General features: G+C 41.5%; 2 long non-coding RNA genes across 2 annotated transcripts in view; one reads left to right on the top strand and one right to left on the bottom strand.

Moving 5' to 3' along the window:
* Window positions 1–8: 8 nt before the first annotated feature.
* The window catches only part of LOC132383588 (uncharacterized), a 44,403-nt gene continuing 34,454 nt past the window's right edge, over window positions 9–9,957 (top strand). Inside the window, exons 1-2 of the long non-coding RNA XR_009508733.1 lie at window positions 9–445; window positions 2,584–2,660. This is a non-coding gene — a long non-coding RNA (uncharacterized LOC132383588). The remainder of the gene's footprint in view (window positions 446–2,583; window positions 2,661–9,957) is intronic.
* The window catches only part of LOC132383589 (uncharacterized), a 42,104-nt gene continuing 35,752 nt past the window's right edge, over window positions 3,606–9,957 (bottom strand). The window contains exon 3 of the long non-coding RNA XR_009508734.1: window positions 3,606–3,663. This is a non-coding gene — a long non-coding RNA (uncharacterized LOC132383589). The remainder of the gene's footprint in view (window positions 3,664–9,957) is intronic.

Genomic DNA, 9,957 nt, shown 5'->3' with positions numbered 1-9,957 from the left:
CTTGTGTCATCCCACCAATCGGATTGTCCTGCGAGTTCGAGGGCGGGGCTCAAAGGGAGGCGCCGCCCGGGTTTCTTTGTACCACGTGATTCCCGCTATACTGTATTGCAAAACACGAAGGGGGAAAAGCAGTCAATGATTCCAGGGGCGGGGTTTTCAAGCAATGTTTTTCTTTCCTGTTTATATTGATAGTCTACAAAGCGAGAATCTGCAGATCTTTTTTTTTTAATTAATATATGACATCTCGTTCAGCCTAATTCATTTTCCATTCAGCATGCTTCAACTGTGTTAAATGCCACCCTCTGGTGCCAAACGTCTTTCAATTCTTCTGTCACTGGCCATGGACACACAGAGGAAGGAAAAGAAGGCACGGCAACGCAGCCACAGCCAGGGCCTCGGGAAATGGAACAACATTGGAAAGCAGATTCACATTTGAATAGTGGGTGTAAGTCAGCAGCTATGTGAAGATGAAATATTTAAAACAAATGTTTCTTGCCTTTCGTGACAGCGGGAAGATCTCACAGGACCACTGAATTTCAAATTTTATTGATGTCATAAGAAACGGAAACAAAAGTTTTTGCAATAACAGTACAGTGCGTTACGAGACTAGGATAAACACAAATTAACATAATCTCAAACTAACATAAATTATACATAATTTACAGTGTAAAAACAATAAAATAAATTGTTACACTAGTGCAAGATTGAGAGAGATAAAAATATAGTCAAAGGTTGTGTCAAATAGGGAGTTGCCTCTGTGATCTGGCTGATATTTACCCTTTTAGCAACTCAGCAGCATGACGGTATTTGTTCATGAACACATCACTCTTTGTGGTATTTTAAATTATTTATTTACCTATCTGTTTGTTTACTTATTTAGAGAAAAAGGCCCTTCTGGACCTTTGAGTCATGCCACCAGCAACCCACCAATTTAACCCTAACCTATTCGCCAGATATTTAGCAATAACCAATTAACGCTCTAACCAGTACGTCTTCAGACTGTGGAAGGAAACTGGAGCATCCTGAGGAAACTCACGCAGTCCATGGGGAGGACATACAGACTCCTTGCAGAGGACTCTGGGATTGAACTCTGAACTCTGACGCGCTGGGAGGTAATAGCATCACACTAACCGCTACGTTGCCATGGCACCTTCTTCTGCGTGACTTCAGTGTGCAAGTTGGCTGCTGCACTTCTAGAAGTTTTTTTGGGGGGAAGGTGTGGTGGGGAACGTGAATGATTTGCTGGCTGCTTGTTTCAAGTCTCTACGTTAGGAGTAGACCAGAGCATGAAGGGTTTTGGGGAGAAGGCTGGAGATTGGAGCTGAGAGACAATGATGAAATGGCAGGGCAGACTCTGTGGGCCAGATTACCTAGTTCTGATTCTATATCTCATAGTTTTATGGACCATTTTTCTTCACCCTTAGAGTCAGGAATCTCTGGAATTCTCTAAGAAGGCTGTGGAGGCTCAGTAACTTGGTATATTTAAGACAGGGATTGATAGATTGATGTAATGCAAGAAACAGGAGCAGCAGCAAGTGATTAAGTCTGCCAATTAACAAGATTATAACTGATCTTCTAACTCGAACACCAATTTCCAACCCTATCTCCATTCCTGTTGATGCTTCCAATCTTCAGGAACTTGCAAGTCTTCATTCTGAACTCAGTTCTCCGGCAGAGAATTCCAAATGATCACTGCCCTGTGAATGAAGGAATTTCTTCTGCTGTCAATCTGAAGCAGCCCACACATTATCTTGAGATAATGGTCCTATAGTTCCAGGCTCCTTAGTCAGGAGAATGTTCTGCCTGCCTCTGCTCTGTTGTTCCTTCAAGAATTTTGTGCATTTTGATAGGTTAACCCTCATTATTCCAAACAAGTAGACAGGGGCCTGACCTACCCAACCTCGTTCTTGACCTCTGTTGATTGGGGTTGACTATGGATGTCGCATCCTAGTTGTCAAAGGCAACACAGTCAGGCCAGTACGATATGGAGAGCAAGCAGGTACCCCTTCTCCGCACAGCTGATAAACCCAAAGGAACGGCAGAGACCGATACAGTTCGGCACCGGTGGCATCGCAGGAGTTGATAGTCAGCCCTGAACCCGACGTAGGACTGCCTTAGGGACTCTAGCTTCAGATTTTTCTTCGGGGTTTAGTCCTTCTCCTAGGTGAGATGCCAACCACAGCAGATAAGACTCATCTGCCCGAAGCGAATGGCTTTAAGCGCCAGTAACCTGCCTTTGCCCCTTTTCCTATCAGTAGAAATGATTCCACTGAGCTTGGTAGCTAGGCCACATGTGAAAACCAGGAGCTGACCTTGATTGTCAGAGGCTATTTAAGATGCACACTATCAGGAACATTTATTAAATAGTAGGAGCTTATCCCCATTATCTCACCTCCACCCCCAGCTATCACAAATTTGATAGCATGTTATTCCTTTTATTTGTGCTATTTATTTGTAATTTGTTAGAATTTTATGTCTTTGCACTGTACTATGTCTCTGCTGCAAAACAACAGATTTTGAATCACCTCTCAGTGATAATAAACCCAATTCTGACTCTGCCTCATGGCTTTTCCACTCTTCCAGGAAATGATCAGCTACACTTTCTCAAAAACAAGAATAACCCCAAAGTAGGGAGACCTAAACTGTACACAACGCTCCAGGTATGGTTTGACCGTTACCCTACATAATTTTAGTGAGTCACCTTTACACTTGTATTCAAATTCTCTCATAGAAGGATATTGAGATATAAAGGAAATCAGAGGGGATTGATTTTAGTGCAGGGAAGAGCACTAGACCAATCACCTCTGTCCTGGGTCCAGCACATAACATGCCATCACAAAGAAAGCATAGCAGTGCCTTTACTGTCTTAGACGTTTGTGCAGATTGCGCGTCATCTGAAACTTTGACAGTCTTCTATAGATGCACAATGGTCTGGTTGCATCATGACCTGGTATGGAAACACCAATGCCCTGGAGCAGAAAAGCCTATGAAGAGTAGTAGATACAGCCCAGTTCATCACAGGAAAAGTCCACCCTACTCTTAAGCACATCTACAAGGAGCACTGCCTCAAGAAAGCAGCATCCATCATCAGGGATCCCCATCCTAAAGGCTTTTCCTACCGCTGCCATCAGGCAGGAGATACTTTAGACCCTACACCACCAGGTTCAGGAACAGTTATTCAGGTTCCTGAACCAGAGTGGATAACTTCACTCACCTCAACACTGAACCTATCTCCTTACTTTTAAGGACTCTACAACTCATGTTCTCAGTATTATTTATATATGTATTTTTATTAGCGCAGTTTGTCTTCATTTTGAACATTGATTGCTTGTTGGTCTTTGGTCATGTGTAATTTATCACTGATTCTATTATATTTCTCTGTTGTACTGTGAAAGTCCGCAGGAAAATGAGTCTCAAGTTGTATATAATACATTGATAATAAATTTACTTAGAAGTTTCAAACTTGATGCAAAAGTAAATAATCAACCATAAACTTATTAAATAGTATGAGTCACTGAGTTGCTTACTCCTGTCTGGTTCTTTATTTAAAACAGGGGCTACTTTCTAAAAGTACTTGCCTGGACTACATTTTGTTCAGCCTGGGGTGAAGATCTTCTCTTGATTCAAGGACCAGGGGCGCAGCCTCTCTGTACATGGGCATCTCTGTAAAATATAGATAAAGAATAATTTCTTTAGTCTGACGTGGTGAATTTGTGGAATTCATTGCCTGAATTCATTGTGAAGAGTCCTGGTGAAGGGTCTCTGCCCAAAATGTCTCTGTTTATTCCTCTCCAACTTGGGGTCCACAGACCCTTCAGATAACAAGTCAAAGAGTCACAGAGTCATAGAAAAGCACTGCACAGAAACAGGTCCTTTGGCCCATTTGGTTCATGTTGAGCCATTCAAACTGTCTACTCCCATCAATCTAGACCAGGACCATAGCTCTCCATGGGTCCACGGCATAAAATGAGTTGAGTTCATCCAGCATTCTGTGTGTGTTACACTGGATTGTCAGCATTTGCAGAGTCCCTTGTGTTTATGCCTTTACCACTGCAGTTAGAGCAAGAGTATTCCTTACGTTTTCAATTTTCTTTGATGGGTTTTCAACTACAAACAACCATTTCAAAGAAAACGATGCAACCCTTGACCTGAGGTTGATAGAGCGTGGATGATAAAGGAAGTGTAAGAAGAGATTGCAGAAAAAGTGCATAATTGGGATTCAGAAAATTAACCAAGTGCTAGTGGAAGATGTATGGGTTTGATGCCTGAACCCAGCCCTTACATTCATACTTTAGTAAAATTCCTATCTCCAATCCTTCTTTCTTCTAATCGACTATGTTATGGTGTCCCAAATCTATGTCTAACTCTCCTAAAAATCCATTCTCAAAACATTGACTTCCATAGTAATGAAACACCTCATATCAAAGTCACTAATGACATTAATATTATAACAAGAAGGATCTTCTTCCCCCTCCTTGACCTTCCTGATTTGTCTGTAACATTTGGCCCACTGGCATCCAGCTGGATGATCTTCAATGTTCAATGTTCAAAATAAATTAATAATCTACCCTGAGATTCATTTTCTTGAACAAATAAACACAGCAGAATTAATGAAAAACAACGCGCCAAGACTGAAAACTAACCTATATGTGCAAATACAGAAATTAAATAAGTAAACAAACAAACAAATAAACAGTGCTGTGTTGTAGAGTCCATGAAAATAGTTCATAGTTGAGGTGGGTGAAGTTACCCATGCTGGTTCAAGAGCCTAATGGTTGAAAGGTAATAACTGTTCCTGAATCTGGTGGGTGTGGGCCTTAAGGCTCCTGTAGCTCCTTCCCGAGGGTGGCAAAAATTGGAGAACATGACCTAGATGATGAATGCTGCTTTCTTACGGTTATCATAGAATTCCATTCTTATGTTTTTCATTGTGGCCAGAGTGTCACCTTCTTTGGGCTGTGGTGCAGGAAGTTGTAAACTGGCATGCACATTTGTCTGCCTAGCCAACAGGAAATGGGAAAAGGCATAAATAGCGTTTACTTCTTGCCAAGATATAATGAGAAGTGTACTACTGGGATATTAAACTTTTACAATTTCTGTGTGACTTTAATGAAAACACCAAATGTGTGTTAGCTAAACTTCCTGATGACATAAATACTGGTAGGAAATTAAAGTGTAAAGGGAACATAGAGGCTATGGCCTATGGACACATTTTCAAGGATTCTTCATGTCATATTTATTGTTTATTTATTTATCATTTTTTTTCTTCCTTTTGTTACTTGCAGTTTGTTGTCTTTTGGACAATGTTTCTTTTTTCCATCCTGCTAGATCTAGCCTTTAGTTTACTCTATTGTGTTTCCTGTACTTACAGTGAATGCCTGCAAGAAAATGAATCACAGGGTTGTGTGTGACAACATGTATGTACTTTGATAATAAATTTACTTTGAACTTTGAACAAAATACATGGGCAAAGAGCTAGCAAATGGAGTCTAACATGGAAAAATGTGAACTCCATTTTGAAAGGAAGAAAACAGGAGCTTATTATTTCATCCACCTCATCATCATTTGTAAGGCCAGTGATGTTGTGGGGGTGGAACTGGACTCTCTGACAGTGATGTCTGAAAAGAGGATGCTGTCCAGGTTGCATGCCATCTTGGACAATGACTCCCATCCGCTCCATAATGTACTGGTTAGGCACAGGAGTACATTCAGCCAGAGACTCATTCCACCGAGATGTAACACTGAGCGTCATAGGAAGTCATTCCTGCCTGTGGCCATCAAACTTTACAACTCCTCCCTCGGAGTGTCAGACACCCTGAGCCAATAGGCTGGTCCTGGACTTATTTCCACTTGGCATGATTAACTTATTATTATTTAATTATTTATGGTTTTATATTGCTATATTCCCACACTATTCTTGGTTGGTGCGACTGTAATGAAACCAAATTTCCCTCGGGATCAATAAAGTATGTCTGTCTGTCTGTCTATCATCATTATGTGCCATGTCGTATGACATGAACATTCATAGTTTTGATTGTTCTTGGCAAATTTTTTTACGGAAGTTGTTTGCCATTGCCTTCTTCTGGGCAGTGTCTTTACATGACGGATAACCTGAGCCATTATCAATACTCTTCGGAGATTGTCTGCCTGGTATCAGTATTTGCATAACTAGGACTTGTGATGTGCACCATCTGCTCATACGACCATCCACCACCTGCTCCCATGGCTTCATGGGAGGGGAGTGCCCAAGGGTGACCTACAGGCTAGTGAAAGGAAGGAGTACCTTACACCTCCTTTGGTAGAGACATATCCCCACCCCGTCACCCAACAGCGAGAGAATGCAAACTCTGAAATACACAGGGTTAGCATGGACATATAACAAACATTTAACTGACCGAATGTTATCGTTTATTATGAGAAAAAATGAATACTAAAGTAAGGAGGTAATGCTTCAGTGGCATGTGGTACCATATGTCAGACCACACCGAGAGTACCGTGTATAACATTAGTACCTTACTTAGGAATGGACCTTCCCACCATCCAGATCATCTACACTAGATAATGTCTTAGGAAGGCGATATCCATCATTAAGGACACTCACCATCCTGGCTATTTTCTCTTCTCAGTGCTGCCAACAGGCAGGAGGTAAAGGGTCCTGAAGACACACACCTCAAGGTCAACGTTTCTTGAACTGACCTGTAAACCAACGAACACTGCCTTGGACTATATTCTCTCTGTCTCTTTCTCTCTTTCTTTCTTTCTGTCCATTTCTCTCTCTTCCTTTCACTCTCTCCCTTTCTCTCTATTTCTCTCCCCCCTTTCTCTCTCTCTCAATTTGCACTACTATTCTTATCTTTACTTTGTTGATTTCCTTATATAAGTTCTGTATGATTTATGTTCATTAAAATTTTATATTCACTTATGTTTGTCATGTTCCTGTGCTGCATCTGCACAAACCTAATTTTCATGACATTTATATTCCGGGAATGTGCCTGTGACAATAAACTTCAAACTTGATGCTGCCACATGAGTCTGCTGGAATTTGGAACAATGAACAAGCTACTGGAGGAACTCAGCAATGGAAATGGAAATGGACATCAGTGTTTCAAGTTGAAACCTTTCATCTGGATTAGATAAAAAAAATCCAAATCAAAATTAGAGTCAGGTTTAATATCACTGACATATGTTGTGAAATTTGTTGCTTTGCAGCAGCACTACAATGCAATACATATTGTGCCATAAAACGTATTCACCCCCACCCCCTGGAAGTTTTCGTGTTTTGTTGTTTTTTGACATTGATATGACACACCAAATCATCACTGGTGCAGCCAATTGGTTTTAGAAGTTATATAATTAGTTAAATGGAGATCTGTTTTTGGAGACCTGTGTGCATTCAAGGCATTTCAATTGACTGTAGTAAAAATACGCCTGTATCTGGAAGATCCAATTGCTGGTGAGTCTGTATTCTGGCCAGAACTACACCATGAAGACAAAAGAATACTCCATGAAAATGTTACTGAAAAGCACAAGTCAGGAGACAGCTACAAACAAATTTACAAATCATTGAATATCCTTTGGAGGACAGTCAATCATCAAGAAATGGAAAGAATATAGCACAACTGTAAATCTGCCCAGAGCAGGCCATCCTCAAAAACTGAGTGACCATGCAAGAAGGGGATTAGTGATGGAGGCCACCAAGAGACCTGTGACATCTCTGGAGGAGTTACAAGCTTCAGTGGCTGAGATGGGAGAGACTGAACATACAACTGTTGTCCAGGTGCTTCACCAGTTGCAGCTTTATAGGAAAGTGGCAAAGAAAAAGCCACTCTTGAAAAAAAGCTCACATGAAATCTCAGCTAGAGTATGCCAGAAGGCATGTGGGAGACTCTGAAGTCAGCTGGAAGAAGGTTCTACAGTCTGATGAAACCAAAAATGCGCTGTTTGGCCATTAGACTAAACACCGCACATTATCAGAAACACACCATCCCTACCGTGAAGCACGGTGGTGACTGCATCCTGCTGTGGGGATGCTACACCGCAGCAGGCCCTGGAAGGCTTGTGAAGGTAGAGGGTAAAATGAATGCAGCAAAATACAGAGAGATTCTGGAGGAAAGCCTGATGCAGTCTTCAAGAGAACTGCAACTTGGGAGAAGATTTGTTTGCTAGCAAGACAATAACCCCAAGATAAAGTCAAAGCAACGAAGGAATGGCTTAAAAACAACAAAGTTAATGTCCTGGAGTGTTCAAGTCAGAGTTAAGGCCTCAATCCAATTGAGAATTTGTGGCTGGACTTGAAAAGGGCTGTTCACTCACAATCCACATGCAATCTGGCAGAGCTTGAGCAGTTTTGTGAAGAAGAATGGGGAAAAATTGCAGTGTCCAGATGTGCAAAGCTGATAGAGACCCATCCACACAGAATCAAGGTTATAATTGCTACCAAAGATGCATCTATTAAGTACCGATTTGAAAGGGGTGAATATTTATGGTAGCAATGAGCAGAGGGCATGTCCTGGGTGATGGGAGTCCTTAATGATGGATGTTTCCTTTTTGAGACATCGCCTTTGAAGGTGTCCTCAATGTTATGGAGGCTAGTGCCCACAATGGAGCTGACTGAGTTTACAACTTTCTGCTCCCTCCCCTGATCCTGTGTAGTAGCCTCTCCCTCCCCCCCCCATACCAGATAGTGGGGGGGGGGGGAGAATTAGAAGTTAGAATGCTCTCCACAGTACATCTGAAGAAATTTGCGAGTTTCTATAGTGACATACGAGTTCTTCTCAGACTCCTAATGGCATATAGCCACAGTCGTTCCTTCTTTGGAGGTGCATCAGTGTGTTGAACGGAGATGCTAACCGTCCATTTCCCTGAAGGGAATGGTATTAGTGCAGTAGAAGCAGTTCGGAGAAGGTTTGCTCCACTCATACATGGAATGCGTGGATTGCCTTTCTGGGAGAAAGTTGGGCAAGCTAACTTGGTATCAGCTGGTCGTTAACAGTGAGGTGAGTCGATTGAAACCAATAAGATCCTGAGTCTTTATTTATTTATATGTTTGTTTTTTATTGAGAAATACAGAATAGGTCCTTCCAGCCCTTTGAGCCATTCCACCCAGCACCACCCAACTTAACCCTAGCCTAATCCTGAGACAATTTACAGTGACTAATTAGCCTACTGACTGGTAAGTCTTTGGATTGTGGGAGGAAACCAGAGCACCCGGAGGAAATCCATGTGGTCACGGGGAAAATGTACAAATTCCTCAGAGCCAACACCGAGAATTGAACGCAGGTCACTGGTTCTGTAAAGTAATCTATCGCCTGGAAAGATGTGCAGAGGGGTTGTAGAACTAAGGTTTACAGTTTAAAGGCAACAATTTGTCCATTTAAGGTGAAATTTTAAACTCAACAGGTTCTGCAGATGCTTGAAATCCAGAACACTATGCACAAATTGCTAGAGAAACCAGGCAGGTCAGGCAGCATCTATGGTTGGAAATAAACAGTCTATCACTATACCAGCAATTCTGCAGACAATGGTATTACCACAAGGAATAAATAGTTCAGGAAAGTATCCTTCAGCTCAGGGTAGCTACAGCTGTATGTTAAAAGGTTTTGAAATAATGTGCGGATCTGCATCAGATTTTTCCATGAAGCAGATCAGTCATAATCTGTATTTTTCTTCCTTTCTTTCCTTCTCCTCTTTCTGAATTGTTTAATCTAATTGCTGGAGGCCATTTACCAAAAAAAAGGCATGGAATGTAAGAAATTAAATCTAATCAAATCTTTGATCCCTCCTCTGCTATTCAATAAAATCATAAATGATCCTTTACCTCAGTACATTACGCAAACACAATATCCTTTGATTCCCCAAATATCCTCAAATCTACGAACGTTGCCCTGAAGATTCTCAGAAACTTTGCTTCCACACCCTCCTTTGGCAATGATCCAAAGGCTCATTCCCCTCCATGTG

Source organism: Hypanus sabinus, chromosome 30, assembly GCF_030144855.1.
Source record: "Hypanus sabinus isolate sHypSab1 chromosome 30, sHypSab1.hap1, whole genome shotgun sequence".
NCBI lineage: Eukaryota > Metazoa > Chordata > Chondrichthyes > Myliobatiformes > Dasyatidae > Hypanus > Hypanus sabinus.
The sequence above is the reverse complement of the archived record's forward strand: the minus strand, read 5'-3'. Positions and strand labels throughout refer to the sequence as shown.